General features: G+C 43.1%; 1 protein-coding gene across 41 annotated transcripts in view; it reads left to right on the forward strand.

Annotated features, from left to right (window-relative positions):
- Window positions 1-26,451, forward strand: part of LOC139746171 (uncharacterized) — a 254,221-nt gene that overhangs the window by 79,401 nt on the left and 148,369 nt on the right. The window lies entirely within an intron of this gene.

The raw sequence follows: 26,451 nt of genomic DNA on the forward strand, positions 1-26,451 counted from the left end.
GGTGGAAGGGAACGAGGGGCGCGTGGCATAGGAACCTCCTCCAATTGGGTCAACGTGACCAGCGGAGTGCTCCAGGGTTCTTCTCTGTGGCCCTTTCTCTTCTCGAGCATTGTAAATTACTAAGTTGAAAGTATGGATTCCCACCTGTTTTTGTTTGCAGATGTGGCAAAGGTCAAGGGGGAAATAATAACGAAAAGGATTGCATTAGTTTACAAGGGTACTTAAAACAGACCAAATTTGGTGTTATATATATGGTTGGCCATGTTCAACCCGAGCAAGTGTAACAAGAGATGGTACCAGAATTTGGAGGTATTAGTTACAGGGAAAGGCTATTGGCTTTGTATTTTCCCATCTTGGCAGAGAGAAGAGCGAAGCGAGACCTGATCACAGCCCCTAAGTTTTTTAAAAAGATTTTGTGACTTAGAAATGGAACAGTTCTCGAGAAATGTGGGGCTAGAGTAACCAGAGGACATAACATGAAGAAAGAAACTTTCAACAATAAAAGTTGAAAACGAATACTTTTATGATATATGAGTGGTGGATGATGGGTATAAGATGGCTTGAGGACATGGTTAATGCGGGCAGTATACATACTGTAAGAACTTGTATGATGGTAGATAAAAATCAAGAGATGGGGCGACATGGACTGCAAAACTCCCCTCCCCCCGTACAATGCAAAAAGATTAATCACACACACTAATAGACAGTTCAGTTCTCCTTGGACAAAAGGGAGTAAAATTTTGCAACTCAAAAAGGTATCTCTCATTTTATGATTAAATTCTCATAAATGATGCTTCATGTGCTAATCAGCTAAAGTTGTGTTATTTGTAATGTTATGAAGGGGATCAGTTGAAGACCTCGAGCCCTCATGGCACGACTCCAGTGCCAAGAAAGTCTGGTATAGATTCCGACATTACCAGATGTGTAGAGGTAAGAGGATACGAAAGAGAGTCCAGCAGAGGAACACTTGGAAATGTTTTGAGAACTTGTTAAAGAGCAAGATCAGAAGGTAACGTAACCAGTGTGAAGGAGCAAGATGAAAACGCAACATAACCAGTGTTAAGGAGCAAGACCAGAACGTAACATAACTAGAGTTAAGGAGCAAGATCAAAACGTAAGATTATCAGTGTTAAGGAGCAAGATCAAAACGTAACATAACCAGTGTTAAGGAGCAAGGTGAAAACATAACATAACCAGTGTTAAGGAGCAATACCAGAACGTAACATAACCAGAGTTAAGGAGCAAGATCAAAACGTAAGATAACCAGTGTTAAAGAGCAAGATCAAAATGTAACATAACCAGTGTTAAGGAGTAAGATGAAAACGTAACCTAACCAGTGTTAAGGAGCAATACCAGAACGTAACATAACCAGAGTTAAGGAGCAAGATCAAAACGTAAGATAACCAGTGTTAAAGAGCAAGATCAAAATGTAACATTATTACTGTTAGGGAGTAAGATCAAAACGTAACGTAACTTAACCATTGTTAAGTAACTTAACCATTGTTAACGTAACCTAACCACTGTTAAGGAGCAGGATAACGTAACGTGTTAAGGAGCAGTACCAAAACGTAACATAACCAGTTTATGGAGTAATATCAAAACGTAAGATTATCAGTGTTAAGGAGCAAGATCAAAACGTAACATAACCAGTGTTAAGGAGCAAGATCATAATGGAACAACTAGTGTTAAGGAGCAAGATCAGAACGTAACATAAACAGTGTTAAGAAGGAAGATTAATAGCCAGTGTAAAGGAGCAATATCAGAACGTAACATAACCAGTGTTAAGGAGCAAGATCATGACGTAACGTAACGTGCTAAGGAGCAATACCAGAGCGTAACATAACCAGTGTTAAGGAGTAAGATCAAAACGAAAGATAACCAATGTTGAGGAGCAAGATCAAAGTGTAACATAAGTACTGTTAAGGAGCAAGATACGTAACCTAACCAGTGTTAAGGAGCAATACCAGAACGTAACAACTAGTCTTAAGGAGTAAGATCTAAACGTAAGATAACCAGTGTTAAGGAGCAAGATCAAAACGTAACATTACTACTGTTAAGGAGGAAGATACGTAACGTAGCCAGTGTTAAGGAGCAATACCAGAACGTAACATAACTTCAGCTGTAGTTGAGGAAACTGAGGAGTCATTTCAGGATCATGAAATGTGTCCTGAAATGAGAGAGGAAATTGGGGGATTCGAGTATTTAAAGTCATTGGATAAGAAGAAAAAAAATCAGTATGGCGGAAGGGATTTAGGAGATAGAAATTCAGAGAAAAAAAATATATGAAGCCAATAAAAAGATATTAAGGTTTGATGGGAAATCCTGAGAAAATTGGTCAGTAAAAAGCAAGTAAGGTTTGATGGGTGTGCAGATGTACCAGAATTCGTTCACTGGGAGGAGAGGAATGAAACATAGCCGACGAAACCTGGTGTCACTAGTGGGCAGGGAAGGTGCAGAAGGAGCGATAACATGAGCAGTTATATTCCCGTAGAGGACAGGACTAAAGCAGGACCGAACCTGCAGACAACAGTGGGGAGGGAAATTGCCAGAGGGTTCAGTATGTGTTGTTGTTCTTCAGTTAATAGAAGGAGGGACTAAACCAGCCACACACCCTCTCTCCACAGTACAGGGAAGTACAGAGGAGCGAGGTCGGGGTGTGATAAACAGACTCGCTGTATAAAGGTTCACACACGCACAGTTCTGCAGGTGATAAGATCGAAGTGTTTAAAGAATATAATGCGGATTTTGCGACGGAATAGTCGAGGAAGTAGATGGGGCGTTTCGAAAATTGCAAGCCTTACGTGTCGTAGTGTTTGGTTCGTTTGAAGAGTTCTTAGAAAGGTGCAGAGACAAGATATGGACAATACTACATTGAAGGATTTGGTAGCAAAAATGGGTAGCGCCAGAATTTGAAAGATTGGTGATGTAGAAAGTGAGCAATACGAGAGAGTTGGAGATAGAACAGCCAGAGGACACACGAAATTAATCGAGAAACTCGTTAATAGATGTTTTGGTACTTATTAGTAGATGTTTTAGTACGTGTGCTGTATGAGTGGTGGATCATTGGAGTAAAATGACTGCAGACGTGGTTAATTAATTAATGTAGACATCGTACATAGAATTAAGAAGTACAATGCAGGATTGTTCAAGTTACATAGAAATAGGTAGATATCCCTTCTTATCTTACGTAAGGCTCCTGCAGCGCTCAGGAAGCCGGCCATGTCCAATTTTTCGGATGACGAGTTATAAAGTCTCAAGATTACTCGTAAAAAATGACGTAAATCTTAAGCACATACTATATACATACAGTCGATCTAGGAAGACTATAACGATTATGTACATATCAGAAAAATATTGGAAGACGTTGATGGTAGTATTGGAATTGGCATTGTATCACGAACGCTTGGATCGCCTTGGCCTCAAAATATCCAAATTGTGATAGGTTAGTGACGCTGAATTTTAGGCTTTTAGTAACAGAATGTTTAAGACAATTGGGAGGGCGATCGTTTAGTGCTTGTTTGGTCCTATCGGTGTGTATATGTTCTCTGATGTGTGATTAGAGGTTGCTGAATTGTTAAGCAAAGGCAAGATGTGTATTTTCATGTTATATTTTCCTTTGAGAGTTGTGGTTTGGGTGGGAAGGGTCTTAGAGCTGTTGGAAATAACCTATAACCTTGAGTGCTGCACGTTGAGGAGGATTGTATGGGGGAAATCTTTATCTCGTGTATGTTTTGAGTATTTGTGCTCGCTTGCCAGACAGTGATTTGTGTTGTGTTCTCCATTGTCTGTGGTTTGCAGTTTTGTTGTAATTGCTTTTGGGAGGGTGGACATCCAGGCAGGCGAGGCATAGTTTAGTGTGAAGGTGAATTGTTAGAAAGGCGACATCAAGGGATTCATTCTATCTTGTCCAAATCTGGTGCCGGAGTTTTGACACATCGTTTGTATGTTGCTTTTGAGGTGTGGGGGATCGATGGCATATGTGTGTGTGTCGTATGTCATACCCTGGATAATTGATACTTTGTTGAAGGGGGAGTGATTGTGCATTCAAGGTGACTGTCGGGTGCATGTTGGATTCGTGTCTCTGGGGTTGAAAGGGTGGTAGAAGACTTTCCTTGAGATGCAGGCCTTCTGCTCTGGGTAAGTCATTGTACCAGCCTTGAAGTATAGTGCTGCTGCGGTGGTGTCAGGCTGTTGTGTGCTTGGTAGGCTGTCTCCCTGTTTGTGGACCTTCGCGCTGTGGTATGCTGGAGGTATTGGGAGGCCATGTAGGAAGAGATGGATGAGGGTTGCAGAAATAACTGCTGAATGGGGAGCTCCATTGCAGAGCTTAAGGGTTTCGGAGATGAAGCCATTGTGAATGACACTTGTGTGGTGGCTGGCTATGAAGGTGGCCTACCACATTTTGTCACTGTTGTGGAGGGTGGTGTCCAGCATCGTGTGGGTGAGGGTTGTGGAGGGTGGTGTCCAGCATCGTGTGGGTGAGGGTTGTGTGAGGTTGAAAGGTTTTAAGAGGTAAAGCCGTTGTCAGTGACTGGTGTGACGGCCAGATATGAAGTTGGCCAACCAGTTTTTATTATGTTGTGTAGGGTTGTGTCAAATGCTTTGTTGATGCCTGTTTGCATATGCATTGTGCGGGACGGGGTTTGTGGTTGGGTTAAGTTATCTAGAAATTTTGTGTGCAAGGTTTGTGTTCTGTGGTGGTGGAGTGGTTCGATATGAAGTCCTGTTCTGTTGGTTGACTATTTACCTTGTGCTTTGGATCAGTTCCTTAAAGAGTTTGAGGACAAGACAGACATGATATAGGGTAGTAGGAAGAGTGGGGTTTGGGTGATTTAGAGAGAGTCTTAAGGATTGGTAATATGTCGGCAGGTTTATACACACCAGTTGGAACTAGCCTAGTGTTGTATGTGAAGGATTGGCTTGTTGCAGGAAAGTTGTGTAGATTTTAATTGCATTACTTGTGTCACTGGTAGTGGAGGGTGGGTGAACAGTCGTATCTTAATGGATTTCACGTTGTGCCTCATGATTGATTGTGTGTTCTTTGGGAGAAGGGATGTCATTTGACCGGGTCAAAGATGCTTCTCGAGTGGGGTTTGGTTTGCTTGGTAGGTGCGGATCTTCTTAAACGTGGACCAGAGAGTGTTGCTGTGGGTCTTGGAAGTTCTTTATGTTGAGGAATGAGTGCTAGTTTGCTGTTGTAAGTGATTGTGTTATTAAGAGTTTGGGTTTTTCCCTTTCAGTAGGTGGCGTGTGGTTTTGTCTGACCAGATTCTTTGTTTGATGAAGTTTGCAAGTTCTGTGTCTCGTCGTAGTGTATGTTTTTTGATGATGTAGTCAGTGATTTTGATGGAGTGTGAGAATGCCCGATGTAGGGTTGAAAAATCCTCTCCAGTTTGAGATCTTTTGATTCCTTGTAGTGTGTGAAAGTTGGCCAGTCCTTAGTTTGTGTAATTACCCGTGTATTGTACAAGGAAGAAGTTTAGCACTGGTGTGGCTTCATCTCTTGAACTGTCTCCTCTATCTTACAGCTACTCAGATTTATGTATATTGTTTGCATTAACCATATCTTCAATCTTTTTATTTCGTTCTTGTACTCATCGATCTGATCTAGAAATTTAAAAGTTGTGGTCAGGTTGTCCCACACCCTTATCTATTCCAAGACGTGGAGGGTTAAGGCTTCTATCCTCTCCCTGTAACTTAGATTCTATCATTCTTTTACCTTCCTTTTAACTTTATCAATTAACGTTTTGTGTCTCTTTGCGTGCGGTGGCCAAACTTTAGAAAACCTTATCCTGATACTAGCCTTATGTTCCTCATGAAGAGCTTGCTGGGTATTTCCTTATCAGTACACTGGAAAGATATTCCAATATTTGCCGGCAGACAGTGTCACTCTTGAACTATTCTGATGTGGGTCACGTAACATTCCTGAAGCTTATTTCCTGCATGAGAATTATTTTGATGCCTTTCTTTCACTTTGACCCGTCCTCATTACTTGCTCGGGGTCTGTGTGGGTTCCCCCTGTAAGTTACCACAGCCCATCTCGTATTTCACGTCCCTCATGACATTTGCCTCCCGTGCAAACATATTCAGGTAGGAGTCCACACCTTCAGGCAAGTCATTTACAAAAGATCAGGGAGAGTATTGGGCCCCAGATCAGAACACACACACAGACACAGACACCCTCGGCATTCTGCTGGGTGACCTCGACTCATTTGGAGGCTACTTACTTAGACGGGTCGTCCCTTTCCTAAATGTGTGATGTCTCTCCCTTCGTTAATATCTCCTCAATGGAAAGTCATCCACTTCATGTCCGATTATCTTTTCCCGAACCTTACCGGCCGCACTCATCACTTGAGACCAGTGTTTAGTTCAGTACCTGCTCTGGGTCTCCCTGTTTATATATAGAGATGATGTTTGCTCTTTACCCTTCTCTTGATATTTACTTTCCTCTCTCCATTGACATCTTGCGAGTAGTATACGAAACGGTCTTTTAATGGTGGCTCTCTGGATTTGATGGGCGAGGTAGAAGGTTACCAGGGTGGGAAGGTGGTGAGAGGACATATGGTGTTGCTTGCTCAGAAGGTCCTTAAGGACATATTGTGTTGCTCCAGAAGGTCCCTAAGGACATATTGTGTTGCTTGCTGCATAAGGTCCTTAAGGACATAATGTGTTGCTTGCTCCAGAAGGTCTTTAAGGACATATTGTGTTGCTTGCTCCAGAAGCTCCTTTAGGACATATGGTGTTGCTTGCTCCAGAAGGTCCTTAAGGACGTATTGTGTTGCTTGCTCCAGAAGGTCCTCCTGCATGTTCAGGCCCCGATCACACAAAATCTTTTTCACTCCATCTTTCCACCTCCAATTTGGTCTCCCTCTTCTCCTCGTTCCCTCCACCTCCGACACATATATCCTCTTGGTCAATCTTTCCTCACTCATTCTCTCCATGTGACCAAACCATTTCAAAACACCCTCTTCTGCTCTCTCAACCACGCTCTTTTTATTTCCACACATCTCTCTTACCCTTACGTTACTTACTCGATCAAACCACCTCACACCACACATTGTCCTCAAACATCTCATTTCCAGCACATCCATCCTCCTGCGCACAACTCTATCCATAGTCCACGCCTCGCAACCATACAACATTGTTGGAACCACTATTCCTTCAAACATACCCATTTTTGCTTTCCGAGATAATGTTCTCGACTTCCACACATTCTTCAAGGCTCCCAGAATTTTCGCCCCCTCCCCCACCCTATGATCCGCTTCCGCTTCCATGGTTCCATCCGCTGCCAGATCCACTCCCAGATATCTAAAACACTTCACTTCCTCCAGTTTTTCTCCATTCAAACTCACCTCCCAATTGACTTGACCCTCAACCCTACTGTACCTTATAACCTTGCTCTTATTCACATTTACTCTTAACTTTCTTCTTTCTTACACTTTACCAAACTCAGTCACCAGCTTCTGCAGTTTCTCACATGAATCAGCCACCAGCGCTGTATCATCAGCGAACAACAACTGACTCACTTCCCAAGCTCTCTCATCCCCAACAGACTTCATCCTTGCCCCTCTTTCCAAAACTTGCATTCACCTCCCTAACAACCCTATCCATAAACAAATTAAACAACCATGGAGACATCACACACCCCTGCCGCAAACCTACATTCACTGAGAACCAATCACTTTCCTCTCTTTCTACACGTACACATGCCTTACATCCTCGATAAAAACTTTTCACTGCTTCTAACAACTTGCCTCCCACACCATATATTCTTAATACCTTCCACAGAGCATCTCTATCAACTCTATCATATGCCTTCTCCAGATCCATAAATGCTACATACAAATCCATTTGCTTTTCTAAGTATTTCTCACATACATTCTTCAAAGCAAACACCTGATCCACACATCCTCTACCACTTCTGAAACCACACTACTCTTCAGAAGGTCTTGTTTTGGTGAGGTTGACTGTTAGAGATGGTGGGTTGGAATTCTGAGTGGCTGGTTTCAAGGTTGAGGATATTAAGGGAATGGTGTTGGTTTTTTGGTTCACCGCCGGGATCGTGGACAGGGGCCGCGAAAGCTAGCACGGTCCTCGGTGCAAACAAGTACCCTTTACCCTTAGAAGGGAGGCTCAGCCATGTTCCTAGGGGCCATTTCTCTCGTTTATAACTTTTCTTTTTATAAACTTAACGAAACAAAGTCCTAAATTAGGACAGCAACGAGCCCATAAAAAAGAATTGAGTGCAGTTTATTACGTAACGATGGTTTAGAAGGACAAGGGTTTTTATTTTGAATAGAATATGAAGTGGGGTTTGAAAAAATGTTAAAGAATGGCGAAGCTTAGGCTCTGATCCCTTGACGTACTGATGGAGGCATTGAAATCTCCACAGCGACGGGTGTGTTGGCCAGGTTTTTACACGTTGGGAATATATCGGGAAGGGCATGTTGTAGGGGTAGATCAGTCATATAGCATTGACTGTATGAAGGGGTCGTGGTGCTAAAAAAAAAAAAAAAAAAATACCTCTTTATCTAGGGGCGCCTGCAGTTTTAGTGTTGTGCCATACATAGTAGCAGGGACAGGACGAACGTCTTCAGAACAATGGGTTATTTGACGACACACACACACACACACACACACACACACACACACACACACACACACACACACACACACACACACACTCTCTCTCTCTCTCTCTCTCTCTCTCTCTCTCTCTCTCTCTCTCTCTCTCTCTCTCTCTCTCTCTCACACATATGATTCATCCTACCCTTTACTCGCGGTGTAAACTCAAACATAAAGTGTTCAGTAAGGTTTATATGTTTATATAACCCCAGGACTCCTTCCCTAGCTTCTCTGAGGTTCCTCCACCTTTTAAGGCTGCACTGCGTTGGGTAGGAGGGAAAGGATGGATTTCTTTGAAGCAGAGAAGATTTTTCTGACAGTTGGATGATGATACGGTACAGCCTCGCCAAACGGTTACAATCTTGTCGTATCCTCAAGCATAAGGAGTCCACATTTCCCTGCTACTGGAAGCAGTGCTTCCTTGGCTGAAGGAGATAGATAGATAGATAGAGATAGAGAGAGAGAGAGAGAGAGAGAGAGAGAGACCCTGGGTCACATCAGGAAAAGTTACTCTAGTGGGAAGAGGGCCTGGGTTGATGATAGGAAAGATGAATGAAATGGTTACTTTATGAGCAATGTACTGGGGGGAGGGAGTTTTACACTGGTGGGGCTTCATCTCTTGAAAATTGCTCGGTTTTATACAGCTTTTTAAACCGTTGTATGCTGTCCATATTTACCGCATCCTCTTTCGGTTTATGTCACACATCCACCACTCGTCATTTTGTGAAAATATTACATCTTCCTTAAGTTTCTTGCTTGACTTCATGCCATATTCTCTAGTTATCCTCTCCCAGCATCTCTCGAGGAAAGGCTTACTGTCAGTACGATTAATCTGTTGTAAGAAGTTTGAGCTTATTCGGTCTACATTCACCTTCCTTTGTTTCATGGTTGGCAAATGGAAGGCTTGTAGCCTGTTGCTCGTGTCTCTTGATTTCTGTACCATCTTTTTGCTTTCCCCTCTCGGCTTTATTAGCACTTTGTGCTCCGATAGATGCTGTAATTAAGTTTGTAACCATTTTCTAGTTCTTGCCCAACTTAGGTTATGAACAGTATACTAAATAGATACTTATACTTGACAGCGATTCTGATATTTGGATTTCCTTTTTGTTTTTTCTTAGTAGAGGGCCAACCTTCCCTTCTTTGCCCTGTCTGTCTCCTCTTGTTACATTGCACCCCTCCGGGCAGAATAGATTCGACTTCAAAGGATCAGATCCTTTGTGGATTTGGTCTCTGCCACTCCCAGACACGGTGGAAAGTTGCCTGTAGCGTAGCTGTATCCCTGAAAGTAGTCTCTAATCTCGTCAAAGAAGTTCTTTCGCCGATGAGTTTACTTTTCCCTACTGAGGGTAGCGTACCCTTGGGCCGCTGGAGCCTTTAGAGCAACCCTGGGGAACACCAGGACACTGTCATAGAAAAAGAATGATGTTCGTCGTTCACTGCATTTACATGGTCGTGGTAGGAGCAGACGAAGAAATGGTCTCGCTCGCGCCTGTTCTCTAGCTGTCGGGTGTATATTACGCTGAAACCACAGTGGCCCCATCCACATCCAGGCCCCATAGACCTGATATATCCTCAGACATTTTATTTTCAATACATTCATCCTCTTCTGTTCTTTTTCCTCCAGTGGTCCGTGCCTCTCGTCCCTACAACTGATGGGATTACTGTGCTATTAAACATCTTTGCCCTCTTAGACAGTGACCCTTCTTCACATATTCCTCTGAGTTCCCAGGACCATTGCCTCCTAGTCCGTCTTATGGCGTTCTTCATGTCCCGAGGTTCCATTCGCTCCCACGTCTACTCTCGTATCTGAAACATTTCCACATCTTCCAAGCTTTCTTCATTCAAACTATCGCTCAAAGTAACCTCTCTCTCCTTAATGCTAAACCTAAGATTCTTGTTTTTATTCACATTTACTCTCAGCAACACAAAATATATATATATATATATATATATATATATATATATATATATATATATATATATATATATATATATATTTTTTTTTTTTTTTTTTTTTTTTTTTTTTTTTCGCTGTCTCCCGCGTTTGCGAGGTAGCGCAAGGAAACAGACGAAAGAAATGGCCCAACCCACCCCCATACACATGCCTTGATTCCATCCACTGACAGCACGTCAACCCCGGTATACCACATCGCTCCAATTCACTCTATTCTTTGCCCTCCTTTCACCCTCCTGCATGTTCAGGCCCCGATCACACAAAATCTTTTTCACTCTAACTTTCCACCTCCAATTTGGTCTCCCTCTTCTCCTCGTTCCCTCCACCTCCGACACATATATCCTCTCGGTCAATCTTTCCTCACTCATTCTCTCCATGTGACCAAACCATTTCAAAACACCCTCTTCTGCTCTCTCAACCACGCTCTTTTTATTTCCACACATCTCTCTTACCCTTACGTTACTTACTCGATCAAACCACCTCACACCACACATTGTCCTCAAACATCTCATTTCCAGCACATCCATCCTCCTGCGCACAACTCTATCCATAGTCCACGCCTCGCAACCATACAACATTGTTGGAACCACTATTCCTTCAAACATACCCATTTTTGCTTTCCGAGATAATGTTCTCGACTTCCACACATTCTTCAAGGCTCTCAGAATTTTCGCCCCCTCCCCCACCCTATGATCCACTTCCGCTTCCATGGTTCCATCCGCTGCCAGATCCACTCCCAGATATCTAAAACACTTCACTTCCTCCAGTTTTTCTCCATTCAAACTCACCTCCCAATTGAATTGACCCTCAACCCTACTGTACCTAATAACCTTGCTCTTATTCACATTTACTCTTAACTTTCTTCTTTCACACACTTTACCAAACTCAGTCACCAGCTTCTGCAGTTTCTCACATGAATCAGCCACCAGCGCTGTATCATAAGCGAACAACAACTGACTCACTTCCCAAGCTCTCTCATCCCCAACAGACTTCATACTTGCCCCTCTTTCCAAAACTCTTGCATTCACCTCCCTAACAACCCCATCCATAAACAAATTAAACAACCATGGAGACATCACACACCCCTGCCGCAAACCTACATTCACTGAGAACCAATCACTTTCCTCTCTTCCTACACGTACACATGCCTTACATCCTCGATAAAAACTTTTCACTGCTTCTAACAACTTGCCTCCCACACCATATATTCTTAATACCTTCCACAGAGCATCTCTATCAACTCTATCATATGCCTTCTCCAGATCCATAAATGCTACATACAAATCCATTTGCTTTTCTAAGTATTTCTCACATACATTCTTCAAAGCAAACACCTGATCCACACATCCTCTACCACTTCTGAAACCACACTGCTCTTCCCCAATCTGATGCTCTGTACATGCCTTCACCCTCTCATTCAATACCCTCCCATATAATTTACCAGGAATACTCAACAAACTTATACCTCTGTAAATTGAGCACTCACTCTTATCCCCTTTGTCTTTGTACAATGGCACTATGCACGCATTCCGCCAATCCTCAGGCACCTCACCATGAGTCATACATACATTAAATAACCTTACCAACCAGTCAACAATACAGTCACCCCCTTTTTTAATAAATTTTAATATATTTTAATATATTTCATACTTTTTAGTAGTTTTCCTTGTTAGAGAGGTAGCGTCGGGAACAGTCGAAGAAAAGGCCTCATTTGCTCTTCTTTATCCACATTTATACCACATGGCTATACTGTACTCTATCCCATGCACGCTTCTCACTCTCCAGAATGTCCAGGTGGGAACACTCAGGAGCTGTTTCACTATTGTTTCACCTCCAGTTCGTTCTTCCGTTTTTTGTCCCCCGCTTTTCTGACAGATATATCAGTTCTGTCAACCTCTTTCATTCATTCTTTCCAAATTATTTCAGCACACTCTCTTCAGCTCTTTCAACTATTCTCGTCGTATTACTATACTTCTCTACTTCCCAGTCGTTACTTACCCGTTCAACCCTCCTCACACAACGTATTGTCCTCAAACATTTCATTTACGTCTATAGTCCATGCGTCACATCCATACACCACTTCTTTTTTTTTCCACACATTTCTCATTGCTTCCAGAAACTTCGCCCCCCTGACCCACCCTATGACCCGCCTCCGCTTCTTTGTTTCCGGTCACTGCCATGTCCGCCCCCAGAATTCAAAAACAATTCTTCCTCTCAAGTTTTCTCAGTTTATACTCAAACTAAACCAACCTTCCTCTTTCCACTGCTAAACCTCATATCCATGCCTTTATTGACATTTGCTCTAAATTTATTCCTTTCACGAAATCTCCCAAACTCAAACACCAATATGTACAGAACCTCTTCCTAATCTACCACCAGCATCAGCAAACAAAACTCTCGTGTCAGACGCCCCCACCCCTAACAGACTGCATACCTATCCATCTGTCCAAGACCCTTGCATTTACCTCCTTCGTTACCCCATTCATATATACATTCAACAGCCATGGTGACATAATACACTCCCTGTCGCAGACCCACCTTCACCAGGAACCACTCGCCTTCCTTCTTACGTACTCGACCATACGTGCATTACATTCATGATGGTAGAAACGCCCCACTGCTTCTGATATTTCCTTTTACACCGTATCTTAGTCACATGCTCCACTGTGCGTTTCAGCCATTCCTGATACATGCTGTCTCTAGATCCGTAGATGTCATATATACATCCTTCTGCTCTGTTTCGCTTTTCTTGCACACTTCAAAATAGACACCTTAACCCACCCCGCCACACCAGATGGTGTGAGTGCGTCTATGTGCCGGGCAGTTGAGTTTTAGTGCGCGGTGTCTTCTTTTGCGGTAGTTGCATCGTGGGTATAAAGGGTCTTGAGATATGTTGAAACGGTGGTCGTGGAGTTGTTGGGATGAGTGATCTCTAGAACGTAGACGGGAAGTGTTAACTCGGACTTTGTCTGGGGGAGTGTTGCTTCTGACGCATATACTTCCGGTGGGTTGAATTTTAAAGAGTGGTTGTTTATCGCTTGACGGTTATCTCATTGTTCTATATGTTTTGTGTCTGTTATGTTGGCTAGGGTTTGGGGATTAGTGAGTAAAGGATGCTGAAGTGGGAGGCAGGGTTAAGTTAGCCATTTATTTCTACTTTGGGTTAGTGGTTAGGTATGGAGTGGTTTGGGTTAGAGAGGAGTGTTATGCCGTTGCAAAGAATTGATTGCCGAGCAAGTAGATGTGGGATTGTATGGATAGGCTCTTCGTATCATTGTATAGGTGTTGAGTGTTTGTGGTTACTTGGTAGCCAGTGATTGTTTTGAGTGTGTACTATTTTCTATGTGTGGTTTGCAGTTTTGTTTTATGTGCTTTCGAGAGAGTGGAACTGAACGTGCAGGTGAGGTGTAGTTAAGAGTAGAACGGATGAATTGTTTATAGAGGATTTTAATGGATTTGTGGTGTAAGGTCATTTTGTTTGTCGCTTTTTTATGTAGAGAGTGAATATTGTGTGTCATATGTGATGCCTAGAATGGTTCGTATTTTGTTCAGTGGGAGTTATTCTCCATTCAAGGTGTTAAAGGGTGTAAGCTGAATTCGTACCTTTCTGGGGGTTAAAAGAGTGATTGAAAATTCCTGTGGCGATGCAGACATTCTGCTCTTGGTGGAGAAAGAACTGTACCATGGGGGACTCCATTGTAGAGCCCAAGTGTTTTTGAGGTGAAGCCATTGTGAATGACTGCCATGGCGACCGGCCCTGAAATCGGCCAGCCACTTTTTTATTGTTGTTGTTGTTGTTATGGGTGGCGTCACGCGTGTTGTGTGTGAGGATGTGTTGTGGCACACTCTCGAATATGATGTCTATTGTCACTAGTGCCATGCACGAGATGGAACTGTGGTTGGTTGAAGTTAGCTTGGCCTTGTGTGCGGTCATTGTGTAACATTTCTGTGGGTGAGAGTGGGATGTTTTATTTGATTATCTTGTCCATCACTTTTTTTTTTTTTAGATAGAGGTACGGTACTGTATTTGAATTGAAGCGAGTTGGGATAATATTTTCATTGGGAATGAAAGGTGGGTGGCCACTATGTCTGGGTGGACTCTGTAGGTTCGTCATGACTCCTGTTTAAGGGTGAGGTTAGTTTTTTTTTTTGTGTGTGTGTGTAGTGTCTCTTGAGTTTGTGTTGTGTTTGGGAAAAAGGGGTGTCATTGGAATGGGTCAAGAGTGCTTCATGAGTGGGTGTTGGATTGGTGCAGATCTTCTTGAGAGCATGCACCAGAACCAGAGTTGTTTGATGTTGGGTCTAGCGGCTCATTATGTTGAGGAAGGAGTGCCAATTTGCAGTTTGTTTTTCCATGATTAGGTTAGTGATGTTTACTTAAAGGTTGTCTTTGTTATCTGATCTCTGCTGAGGATGAGTGGTTTTGTCTCAGCTGGTTTATTTGTTTCGTGAGATGTTTAACTTATGGGGAGAAGTTTAGGTGCTTTTACATAGCTTCTTTTGTTTTTGAATATTTGAAGCGTGAGATAGCATAACTATGGATGGGAAGTCATCTGTGGCGAAGTTTTGAAGCTTTGTTCCTGTGTGAAGGCTTAGCCCTTATATTTTCCTGTAGTTTGTGTCAGTCTTTCAGATGGCTGTATGGGTTGTGTGGCCTAGGTGGAGGGTTATTAGGATGACCAGGTGGTCAGAAGACGGTTCATGTAGCGTGCCCGGGTCAGTTCGTGTTTTGTAGGGTTAGTCAGCAGGTGACCCGTGGCGAGGTTGGTTGCTGAAGGTGATGGGTTGTGAATGTGACTGGCTGTTTGCTGTAGGTTTATGAGTTGCTTACCTTGAATTTTTGGGTGTGAGTGCTGCTGCGCCCAGCAAGCGGCATCGTGGGTATTGGAATCTCCCACATTGTTGGTCGCGTTGGTCTGGTTTTGTCGCTGGGGAGTTAATCTAGAGGGGCATGTGAAGGAAGGAGGTTTATAGGTGTGTGTTTACTGCGTTTGAGTTCGTTCCGTGAAGTTTGAGTATGGACATGGATGTTAAGGTGGTGTCATTCTTCGTGAACTGCTTTGTATTGTCATTGGTGATTGAGAGTGATGCGGTATGGAGGACAAGTGTTACGAGTCTCACCTCGTTGTCCTGGTTGCGCATTGTAGATGAAGGATTTGGGTATGAATCTAGTTTCTTGGATGAGTGGTATGCGGATGTGTTTTCGGAGATGGTCGAGTATTTCTGTGTAAGTGTGTATCTTATGCCATTGGTGTTGACTTCAATATGTTTAGTTTGTCATTGACGCTATGGGAGAAAAACTTCCCCACGTATTTCCTGCCTGTTATGTAAGACTACCACGGACGGAACTAGGGGTCTGTAAACCTTCCCTTGCTTATATTTTAATTCCTAAAAGTTGGAACTGAAGGATCGAAGTAAGGAGTGCTGATTCTCCTTGAAGGCTAAGGCTAGGGGTGTCTGGATGCGTGTGGATGGAAGCAAGACGAGAATAAGGGATGGATAGGTAGTATGTCTGGGAGTAATTTGTTCTTTGTCGCTTTAAGTGGAACAAAGCCGAAGATGAATGTCTCATGGGTAGTAAAGTCGGGGGTAAGTGTGAGGGTAAACGCAGAGGAAGGGTTAGCACTTCTACTGAAGGAGGGGTTGTGGGAGTGTGTGAAAGAGAATAAGGAATTGAGCCTCACATTGATGTGGTTAAATATGATAGTTGATTATAAGAGGTGGATGATTATTAGTCCTTATGCATCAGAAAATCAGAGGACTTGAAAAAAAGAGGCGAGTGTTTGATATTTTATGCGTCTATGTGTAGAGAGAACATGGCGGTTGGATACTTAGTGCTTGGTGTCTTTCTTATTGTAGTTGCATCTTGGACATCAACAGTCTTTGGGATATGTTGAAACGGTGTTCGCAGTGGCTTAGTGATTTTATTAATACCTCGCCGTTTCCTACGTCAACCCGGTAATGTTAGGAAGAGGCTTCGAAGATATGATAGGACCTCATTCGCTTACCTCCACTCTCATCTATAATTTTTTTCTTTTTTTAAACCAGACCCCACGCGTCTTTCCGTGGTTTTCCCCAACAGTTTCATATGCATTAGCTCTGCCCATTGAAAGCACGTTGTCCCGTCTTGACTCCAGTTCACTCGGTTCCATGCACATTTGACATCCTCATGCATGTCCTGGCCCCCAAATCTTTAAAGAATTTTCTTTTCATCATTCCACCTCCCTGTTTTCCTCCTTTTCCTTGTTCACTCCACCTTTGACACTTATATCCCGTATTCATCTTCCCCTTATGTCCGAAATGTTTCAGCACACCTTCAGCTCTCACACATTATCCACCTTTCTTAATCAGTCATATCTTCGATTAACCCTCCTTACATCACATATCCTCACATTACATTTCCAACAAATTCATCGTGTTCTTTAGCACGCCTCGAGACATACAGCATCTTTTCCTCTAAAGACAGTGACCTCTCTTTCGGCCTTTACCCCCTTACCCACCATATGGTTTACTTCCGCTCCTATAGTTCCATTTTCTGCCATATCGACTTTCATTTTTGTAAAACAGTCCACTTCCATCAGGTTCTTTCCATTCGAACTCGCATTCTCTCCACTGCTAAACTTTTAACCTTGCTTTTTATTCACATTTATGCTCAGGTCTCCATACACACTTCCAAAATTAAGAACCTCAATTTCTTCAGTTTCTCGAATTTACCACCCGCGCGCATAATATATATATATATATATATATATATATATATATATATATATATATATATATATATATATATATATATATATATATATATAGGGGCATGTATGCACTCTGTAAGTGGATGACAGGGCCTGGGAAGTAAGTCTGTTGTTTGTTGGTGTCTGAGCTGGGAAGAGTGTGTGAAAGTAGGAAGTTGAGAGCAAATGTAAATGAAACAATGCTGTTTAGCAGCGTTAAGTGACTTGTTTGGTGAGGCGTGAGTTTGATTGGAGAAAACTTGGAGGAAGTGGTGTTTCAGATACCTGGGAGTGGACACGACAGCGAATGGAAGCGGAAGTGAGTCGTAGGGTGGGTGAGGGGTCGATGATTCTGGGAGCGCTGAAGAATGTGACGAAACAGAGATCGTTATTTGGGAGGGCACAGATAGGTAGTTTGAAGGTATAGTAGCCCCAACAGTATTATATGGATGCGAAGCATGGGCTATAGATTAGGACGTAGGGAGGAGGTTGGATATGTTTGCATGAGGTGTTTTGATCGAGTAGATAATGAAAGGGTAGTAGAGAGAGGTGGTAATATAACGTGGATAAGAGAGCTAAAGAGGGTGTGCTGAAATTGGACATATGGAGAGAATGAGAGGAAAGGTTGATAGAGAGGATATATGTGTCAGAAGTGGAGGGAACTGGGAGAAAGGGGAGACCAGATTGGAGATAAAGGGATGGAGTGAAAAATAAATTTTGAGGGATCGGGACCTGAACATGCAGGAGGGTAAAAGGCGTGCTCGGGATAGCGCGAAATAGAACGATGAGGTGTTCTGGGTTTGACGTGCTCGTGCTGTCCTTAGAGTGAACTAGGGCATGTGAAGCGTCCGAGGTAAACCATGAAAAGTTTTAGGGCCTGGTTTTGTGTGTGTGTGTGTGTATATATATATATATATATATATATATATATATATATATATATATATATATATATATATATATATATATATATATATATAATTTCATCGCCGTTTCCCGAGTTAACGAGGGATCACCTGGAACAGACGAAAAATGGGCATTATTCGCTCTCATCCAGTTTTTAGCTGTCGTGTACTGCACCAAAACCGCTGTCACCTATCCACAGCCAGGCCTCACCGACCTTTACGTGGTTTCCTCTGGCTGCTTCATATGCCCCAATTCAGTCCAGAGGCAGCACGTCGCCCCTTGTGTATCAAATCGCTCCAATTTGCTTTATCTCCGACGCGCCTTTCACCCACATGCATGTTCAGCCCTCAAGACCTTAAAGTCTTTTCCACTCCATCCTTACATGTCCAGTTTGGTTTCCCCCCCTGTTGACCCCTCCACTTTTGACGTCCATGCTCTTTGTCTTTCTCATTCTCTCCACACGTCCAGACCATTTCAGCACGCCGCTTCAGCTCTCTCAACCAAACTCCTTTTATAACCACACTATTCTCGTACCCATATAATACTTATTGTATGAACCTTCTTCATACAACATATTGTCCACAAGCATTTCTTTTAAAACGCATCCATCCATCCCTTTCCGTACATTCTCATCTATAGCACATGCGTCGCTTCCATACAGCATCAGGGAGACTAATATACCTTCAAACAGACCCATTTTCGGCCTCCCTGATAGGGTTCTCGTTTTCCAAACATTTTTCAGCGCTTTCAGAACCTTCGCCACTTCACACCGCAGCTGATCTGTCACTTTCCACTGCTATACCTAATAACCTTTATTGTATTCACGTTTTCTCTCTTGCTTTCTTCTTTGACATACTCTCATAACTCACAGACTCTCACTCTTTCAAAACACAAAAATTCAGGTACTAACAATTGCAGTTTCTCACTCGAATCTGTCACCAGCACCTTTTCATCAGGAAACATCAACTGACTTGCCTCATGAGCTCCCTCACCCTCAACAGCCTTTAAAGCTGCTGCTCTTTCAAAGACCCTTGCATTTGCCTCCTTCACATCGCTATTCGTAAACAAATTAAACAGCCTTTCACAAACCTATCTTTACATGGAACCACTCGCCTTCCGCACTACCTACTTGCACAAATGTTTTATTCTCATGATAAAACTCTTCACTCCTTTCGATATCTTTTCCTCCCACACATATATTCGCAAAACCTCTCTCGAGGCATCTATCATATGTTTTCTTCGGATACGTAGATACTACATACAAGTCCAGCTGTTTCGATCACCCGCATTTGTGTCCCTTTCGTTGATACGTTAGCATTATACAGGCATTGTGTACCTCACCATGATACACACCTTTAAAATCCCAACCAGTCAACTGCACAGCCACCTCCTTAAGTCTTCAGAAATTCAACTGCAGTATCATCCACTTCACCTGCTTTGCCACTTTTGATCTTACACAAGGTTCTCACTGCCTCTTATCTCTCCACCGCACCACTTGCCATGAGTCACTTCGCATGCCGCCCCAACCCAGTCATCCTACAACTGCCATTTAAGAATCCTTCATAGTGCTCCTTCCATTTCCTCTTCACCAATTTTGTGCTTGTTATCACCTCCTCATTCTTTTCCTTCTGATGTTCTCATATCTTTTTTTGCACGTTTAATTTCCAAAACACTTTCATATTCACCCTGAAGTTTGTTGGTACTCGCTCACCCCCAGCTCGGCTTGTCCCTCAGACCTTCCTTTTGACCTCCTGCCGCTTTCTCTTGTACATTTCTCACTCGGTCACAGTCCTTCCTTGTACGTAAGTGACTCGCATATAGCTCTCTTATCTCATTCACCAGCAACTTAGGTTCGTCTCTCACAACCCTGTCTCGTTTGCCCACCTCCAACGTTCTGCATGCCACACACGCTTCTCTCGCACGTCAGCACTGCTTCCCTTAGCTCCTCCCGTTCCTCACCCACAACTAGCTTCATGTACTCTTACCTTTTGCCATTCTGCTCTCATGGTATCTCGTCACACAAGCCTCTTTTCCAAGCTCATTTGCTTTCACCGCCCTCATATCGATAACCCACATATCTCTTTTTTTCCGAAAACCTCTACGAATTTTCTCCCTCACTTCCAGTAGGTAATGATCAGACATCCCACCAGCTGCCCTTCTCAGCACATTTCGCATCCCGAAGTCTCTGTCTCTCTCTTGTACGCCTATTAGTTATTATGGAATCTTATCTTTTCTACTCGCTTATACTTGTGTATGCCCTTCTTCTAAACCTGGTATTACCAGTTACTTTTTTTTTTTTTTTTAGCACAATTCCACTACTTGTCGACCATTTTCATTCCCCTCACTCAGTAGCCCATTCCTCCAACTCCACAGGCTGTGCACCATTCACCTTGCTCAATATCCCCCCCTATTGTGCCATGAACTTCCTTATCACCTGTTTTTGCACTGGTCACTTATCACTAACACTAGGTCCCTCAAAAGTCTGGTCTTTCTTCGTCAGACTTCTCGTGACCAGGTGCATGAGGACTGATAATAATTCATTTTTACCCACGTCATTGTGTGGAGTTCACTTCCTTCCACCTTCACACATCAACTCCTTCTTCAGTGTGAGTGCTCCCTCGTCCTTACCCACCCTGCCCCTGCACTCACTCTGACCCTTACCTTACCCCTTAGACATTTCTGAACCGTTCTTCCCCCTTTATGTGACTCAGAGCTAGAACATTCAGGTTCCTTTCCTCAAACACTCTACCTCTCTCTCCTTCTCATCCTTCGTTACATATGTAAACGCATTGACACATCTCAGACTGAGCCTTTGAGGAGGAGCAGCAATCCACGCTTGGCTCCTCTTCCTGTCTCAACCCTCGGTATTGAAATACAAGAAGGGGAGGGTTTCCAGCATTCTGCTCCTCCTCCTCCCCTGTTCCATTCTTTGACACGTAGTGAATACGTGGGAAGTGTTCTTTTTCCCCAATCCTGAGGGATTGTGTGTGTGTGTGTGTGTGTGTGTGTGTGTGTGTGTGTGTGTGTGTGTGTGTGATTATCCCAGGACCACTTTCTGTAAGAATCCTGGTGTTACCCAGGACCTTTTCTGAAAGCCCCTCTTGCTTAAATCTGCGCTTCTTCCCGTGGCAGGGAAATGTAGTCTCTATTGGGGTGAGTTCATTAATGAGACTGCACCACTAGTAATACCGCCTCGCCAAAGGTGACATTTTATCCGCGGTATAACCTGTCGAAAGTGGAGTCCAGTCAAATCCAACACACACACACACACACACACACACACACACACACACACACACACACACACACACACACAGTTTTTTCGCTTGTGTGTTACTGGACTCCCATCTGGTCGAGATTACACCGCGAGTGAAAAGTGACTCTATCACTGTAAGCACAAGTCTTGTCAAAGAACTTCTCCCTCCAGAGGAGTCTAAAGTCCCCTTCTGCTGGAAGTAGTGTTTGTAACCACCTGTTTGCAGCTTTCCGGAAGGATTTTTTTTTTTTTTTTACACGTAGAACCCCTCTGTCTTGAACATTCTTTTTTTTTTTTACCGTACAGTCTCTTACATTCATGTTTGCTGTTTGCAGTAACCATGCCCTTAGTCAGTCTGATCTGTTTCTTTATCATGTCTCAGACCAACTCTTTCGTCTGTATGGGTTCCTTTTCAAGCTGATGCAGTCCTCCTCGCTTGTCACTTCCCTCATGACTTGTACATCGTATGTAAACGTATTTAGGTAGGAATCCATCCCTTTAACTCATTTACTAAGAGCCAGAAGAGTGGTGGTTCCCAGAACCGAACCCCGTGTGCGTCTCTGATTACTATTTTCGTGTTACTGGGAGATAGTATTACTTTCGTGTTGACCCGTCTCGTAACCTTGTGTGTGTACCTTGTTTTTTTCGTCGTATGTACTTACACACACACACACACACACACACACACACACACACACACACACACACACACACACACACACTGGTTAAGGCAGGCAACCATTTATCCACCAGCCCCGGGGTGAGGATAAACACCAGGCAGCAGGGTTGGGTGTAGCCCGATTGCCACGCTGAGGATTTGTGTGTGTGTGTGTGTGTGTGTGTGTGTGTGTGTGTGTGTGTGTGTGTGTGTGTGTGTGTGTGTGTGTGTAATTACCTGTATGTATCGTATGGGGAGGGAGTTTTATGCTCGTGGGGCTATATCTCTTGCGTACAACTTCCTGAATTTATGTATGCTTTGCATATGTAATTCCCTCTTTGTACTGTATGGCGTGGTGTTTTGACACTCTTGTTGCCCTATCTCTTGAACATTCTCTCCTGTCTTATAACTACATAGATATGTATGTATGTGATTCATTCTGTGGGGAGCTAGCTGTACATTCGTTGGGCCCATCTCTTGAGCATTCTCTAGTACTGTCATACATACAACCTCTTACATTTATGAATGCTGGCTTATTCATCCGCCTCTCGTACTCTATAAATTTCTTTACATTTTATAAGGTTCTTCCTGAGTTGCATGTTATGGTTGTTTGGTTGCTCTGTCCCTACATCTCTCGAAGACTGTTAGCAGCTGTTCGTATCATCGATCTTTTCCTAAGACTTTCAAATTAAGTCACCCATCCCTGTTCTCTCGTCCAAATGGGAAAATGAAAAAGCCTACCCCCTTACCTTCTGACTTACCTCTCGTCATTCCGGTACCATCTCTGTAACCCTTTTCTGGACTTCCTCTTTTAGATCTTTGTGTTTTTTTTTTTTTTTTTTTTTTTTTTTTTTTTTTTTTTTTTTTGCTGCTGCTGCATTGACCCATCTTGAGAAGGATATTGTAGTTTTGCCTCTCAGTAGGATACGAAGGGCGTGCTCAATAGTTCCATATCCATATAATCGGAGGGCAAATATGATCTGCCGGAACAGTTTGTCACCTTTACTGTTGTCTTACCGTCCGATTTTGGCGTCAGGTTAGGGAAGATGTTGATTACCAGGTCCTCCTCTCGTATAAAATCGTGAAGCGTATTCCCCGCTGGATCATAATCCGTGTTGAGCTCTTCTTTCACGTGGACCCATCCCCAGTACCTTTCATATGCTTGGGTTGAATTTCATCCGTCGTGTATCAGACCAACTTCGGAGGGTGTGAAGTTCCTCTGTGTGTGTGTGTGTGTGTGTGTGTGTGTGTGTGTGCGTGCGTGTGTGTGCGTGCGAGCGCACTTGTGGTTACACTGTGAGAAAAAATCACCATCAAGATATGTATGGCATGCAGAAGATGGGATGTGGGAAAATGGAGAAGGGCAGTGAGTGGTCGATGACGAAGTTGCTTGTGAAGGAGAATGGGTATTTAAAGTATATAGGAAGAACTACGAATGATCGGGAAATGTACAAAAGAAAACGGCAGGAGGGTTAAATCTATCCACTCAAGCCGCCTTTTCCTATTTCATTTTACGCAAGTTTTTCACCATCTCTTCTCTCTTCACCAAACCACTTTCCAGGACTCGCACTTCGCATAACTCTTCTACCCTAACACCCTACATCTGCCACCCTGTCATCAAACACGTTCTGTAGCCCTTAAGAATACTCACTTCATCTGTCTCTCATCTCATCACTCCCTATTGCCACATCTCCAGTTGCCACCTTTACAGATGTCTCCATTTCTCCTGTTTTTCTCTCGCTGTGAACCTTCTTCAAAAAAAAAAAATCTTGAAGTTTACTAATACTCGTTCATCTCAACTCTCATTTGCCCTCTTTTTCAACCCTTGCACCTTCCTCTTGACCTCTTTGTCACTTTCTCTTGTATATCTCCCAAACAGTGGCACTCGTTACCTGTAAGTACCGCCCATACACCTCACCTTTCTCTTTCACAAGCAACCTACCTTCATCCCACCACTCGTTACCTTTTCTCACCTGCTTGATTCTTACGTTTCGCATGCCACACACTTCTCTCGCTTATGCCAGCAGTGCTTCCGTAATTACCTTCTGTTCCCACACCCACTTTCCTAGCCTCGTTTAATTTCTCCTTTTTCACATTCTGCACTCAAGTCTATTTTGCTGTTCTCAAACACTTCGGTCTTTATCATCTTTCTTCTCATAGCCAGGTGCATAAGCACTAATAATTACCCGTCTCTCGCAGTTCACATTCAGTTGTACCTACGTCAGTGTGGGGCTCACTTCCTTACAAACATTGACATATTCCCCAAACTCCTGCTTCAACAGTATTGTTACCCTTTCCTTAGCTTTTGCCTTTTACCAACTTCAGATTTTACTCTTTAAAACATTCCTTGACCATTCTTCCCCTTTCCCCCTTTTGTTTCTCTCAGAATCATACTTATTTTCCCCTCATCGGTATTATCAACAAACAAGGTAAATACCCTCAGATCACTAACTGGCAAAAGATTTGAGCAAGGACTAGAATTCCACTTCCTTTACAAACAGTTCATCTGTTTCACTTTCAGCTATGCCTCATCCACCCTCTTAAAAGCAAATATAGATAGAAGTCACACAAAATAGTGCATTTACAGTTATCATTGAATGCCTAGCACCCGTAAACATCCAGGCCCTGCAGGACTTTCCCTGGTTTACCCCGGACGTTTCCCATGCCCTGGTTCAGTCCATTGACAGCACGTGCACGCCTTTCACCCTCTTGCATGTTCTGGCCCCGATCGCTCAAAAAAAATTTCACTCCAACTTTCCGTCTCCAAAAATTTGATCTTCCCTATTTCCTTGTACCCTTCACTTCTTACACGCAAATCCTCTTAACCTTCGCCTCTCCCATTCTGTGACTCGCAGCCACTTTCATGGTTCCATTCGCTGTCATGTCCATTCCCAGGTACTTAAGACTCCTCACTTCCTCCAAATTTTCATCAATGAAACTCACACCTCAACCAACCTTTCCCTCAACCTTGATGAACCTTAATAACCTTCCCTTTATTTATATCTACTCTCAACTTTCTCCTTCCATATACTCCTACAAACTCAAGTCACCAGCTTCTACAGTTTCTCACTCGAATCTTGACACCACTGCTCTCCCTCTCTCTCATATATATATATATATATATATATATATATATATATATATATATATATATATATATATATATATATATCCTAGCATTAGCCACGTCCCCATTTTGTCCACCAACTCCCAGGGGTGGATGAACAGTGGGTTGACTGTAGACTGACTGCCGCAACCAGAAATCGAACTCTGGGCGACCCGTGAATACGTCACGGTCAGAAACGCTAACCACTACCGCACGGAATACCATGACCCCGCTATACTTCGTTCCAGTTCACCCTGTCCCGTACATGTCTTTCACCCCCTTGCATGTTCAGTTCCCTTTTTTCAACAGTTTGGTCCCCTCCACTTCAGACACATATCCTCCTTATCACCCTCTCCTCACTCTCTCTCTCTGTAAGTCGAAACCATTTCAGCACAGCCTCCTTCAGCTCTTTCAACCACACACACACCACTGATACCTCTCTCTTACCCCTTTTATTGCTTACTCGGTCGAACCACCTCTCACCACAAATTGTCCTTTAACATTTGATTTACAGTGCTACCACCCTCCTCAGCACAGCCGTATCTGTATAGTCCAAGCCTCACTTCCATACAACATGGCTCTCTCTCTCTCTCTCTCTCTCTCTCTCTCTCTCTCTCTCTCTCTCTCTCTCTCTCTCTCCTCTCTCTCTCTCTCTCTCTCTCTCTCTCTCTCTCTCTCTCTCTCTCTCTCTCTCTCTCTCTGTGCTTGCTCAAGCTTACACCTGAAGTGGAAATGCACCTTTTGCAGGGCTTTGTCACTCCACAGGAATCTACATTTCCAAGGTACTTGTATTGCAACCTTGGGCTGCATGAGCATGTAAAAGTGTAATAGGTAATAATGGAACGCTTTCATATATATATGTATTAATACTTAGTCGCTGTCTCCCGCGTTAGTGAGGTAGCGCAAGGAAACAGACGAAAGAATGGCCCAACCCACCCACATACACATGCATATATATATATATATATATATATATATATATATATATATATATATATATATATATATATATGACTCCTCTTGTACGAGGTTATAGCTTTAGCGAGACTGTATCAGTAGGAGTACAGTTTCATCAAAGAACTTCTCACAGCTGAGGAGTCTTTGTTATTTTGCCGACACCTGAAGTAGCCAAACCTTTAGCTGGAAGTGGGTCCGGAAAGAAGGAAGGTCCTGGGGAAACTCCTGGAACCATTCTTAGAAAGGGATTCAGGAGGA

The sequence above is a fragment of the Panulirus ornatus genome, chromosome 64 (genome assembly GCF_036320965.1).
Source record: "Panulirus ornatus isolate Po-2019 chromosome 64, ASM3632096v1, whole genome shotgun sequence".
NCBI lineage: Eukaryota > Metazoa > Arthropoda > Malacostraca > Decapoda > Palinuridae > Panulirus > Panulirus ornatus.